General features: G+C 40.8%; 1 non-coding gene across 1 annotated transcript; it reads left to right on the top strand.

Annotated features, from left to right (window-relative positions):
- The first annotated feature begins 590 nt into the window (after positions 1-590).
- TRNAM-CAU lies at positions 591-665 on the top strand. Its single transcript has one exon. It is a non-coding gene; the product is annotated as a tRNA-Met (tRNA).
- The last annotated feature ends 1,709 nt before the right edge of the window (positions 666-2,374 follow it).

Below are 2,374 nucleotides of genomic sequence, written 5' to 3' on the forward strand. Positions count from 1 at the left end.
AGGGTTCGGATCCCACGTACAGACCGGTTCCCGCTCACTGGCTGAGCGAGGCGCGGGAGCAACGCCGAGGGTTGCGGTCCCGTTGCCGGTCCCCGGTCCGGTGCGGGGGCAACACTGAGGGTTGCGATCCGTTGCCGGACACGGAAAAAGACAAAAGACAAAAAAAAAAAAAAAAGGATGTTTATTGCAGCATTGTTTATAAGCCTACAAAACTGGGATAAAAAATGAGCTTCTATCAATATGAGTGTTTATACACATGATGGTACATTCACTTGGTGAACTATTGACCAGCTATTAAAAAGATTGATGTGGCATTATATAAGTCCAAGTCTTATTGTTGAATGAAAAAAGCAATATGAGCTGGCCCATGGCTCACTCGGGAGAGTGTGGTACTGATAACACCAAGGCCACAGGTTTGGATTCCTATATAGGGATGGGCGGTTAGCTCACTTTGGAGAGCGTGGTGCTGACAACACCAAGTCAAGGGTTAAGATCCCCTTACTGATCATCTTGGAAAAAAAAGAGAAAAGCAATATATTGACACATATTATAGGAATAATTATCCAATTAATATTTGTTGAGCAGGTGCTGGCTGGTTAGCTCAGTTGGTTAGAATGTGGTGTTCATAACACCAAGGTCAAGGGTTCAGATCCCCATACCAGCCGGCTGCCAAAAAAAAAAAAAAACTGTATTGAGCACCTATTTCATTGGACACTGGACGTATATATGTTGTTGAAAAAAAAACAGCCCTGGGCCGGCCCATGGCTCACTCGGGAGAGTGCGGTGCTGATAACACCAAGGCCACGGGTTCGGATCCCATATAGGGATGGCCGGTTTGCTCACTGGGTGAGCGTGGTGCTAACAACACCAAGTCAAGGGTTAAGATCCCCTTACCGGTCATCTTTTAAAAAAGAAAAAAGAAAAAAAAACAGCCCTGGTCCCTAGAGTGTATACCTAAATCTATACATGAAAACAAACATGGAGAAGAATTTAAAAGGATGTTCACCAGAATGGAGGCAATAATTAGTAATAGAATTTTAGTTTAAAAATAACTTTCTTAATACATTTTCTGTGGCCTTAAGTTGAAATTATAACTTATATTGAGTATATGATAAATCGATAAAGCTATTTTCATTTGGGGGGAGAAGTTTTTAACAATTAACTTTGATAATCAGTGACAGGTATTTCCCAGGACTTTTGGAGAAAAATACTGTTCATTCTTTTTTCTCTCTACTTATTATGAACCAATTTTGCCCTGCTCCCCCGGCAAATAAACAAAATATTCAAAAGATAAAAAAACCATTGTGTTTCTTTTCATAGAAAATTCTAATCCCCAGAAAGAGAAATACCATATGTTCTCACTCATAAGTGGGAGCTAAAATAATAAACGTATAAATAAAAGAAAGAAAGATACAACATTCACATTAATACATTGAACTTTCAAAAGAAGAACTGAGGTTACTAGAAGTGGGAAAGGGCGGGGTAGGGAGGAATTGGTAAAGGGCCAAGAATAACAATGATAGTGTATATTGTTGAATATAATTATTCTGATTTGAGCATTACATATTGTACACAAGTATTCATATTCAACTCTGTACCCCACAGACATGTACAATCAACTGTGTTACAATAAGAAAGAAAGAAAAGAAAATTCTAATCCCTTTAAAACATTTATTTTACAAAAGCCTAAGTTTGCATGCATATTTTCAGGGAAGCATCTAGCAAAATAAACCATACATTCTGGCCCTGCCCTACAGTCCCATTCTCTACAGAAGCCAGTAATCTTTACAAAATGCTAATCTGATTCTGTCACCCCACCTACACTCTTGATTGCTGATCCCTTGATGCCTAAAACCCTACAAGGTTTCAATTATTTTATGTCGGTCTACATATCAAAACACTGTTAATATGCCTGCAGAATCCTGCAAGGTCTGGCTGCCATCAACTACTCCAGCCTCCTCGCATGCCAGGTTCCTCTCCTCCCACAACACTCTCCTCCAGAAACTGGCTCTTTCTGACTTCGGTTTGCTTTGATCCCCATCTGGCCTTTGCACAAACTGTTCCCTCTCTGTAGTGCTCTTCCTTTTTTCTCCTAATTAACCCACATTCATCCTTAGATTATTTTCTTAAGGCAGCTTTCCCTGACCACCCACACCAGCAACATTCAAATATCCTGTTATAGGGGGGCCCGTGGCTCACTCGGGAGAGTGTGGTGCTTATAACACCATGGCCACGGGTTCGGATCCCATATAGGGATGGCCGGTTAGCTCACTGGGTGAGCCTGCTGCTGACAACACAAAGTCCAGAGTTAAGATCCCCTTACCGGTCATCTTAAAAAAACAAAAACAGAAAAACGCATATCCTGTTATAGATT

Source organism: Galeopterus variegatus, unplaced genomic scaffold (genome assembly GCF_000696425.1).
Source record: "Galeopterus variegatus unplaced genomic scaffold, G_variegatus-3.0.2 Scaffold950, whole genome shotgun sequence".
In the NCBI taxonomy this organism is placed as follows: domain Eukaryota; kingdom Metazoa; phylum Chordata; class Mammalia; order Dermoptera; family Cynocephalidae; genus Galeopterus; species Galeopterus variegatus.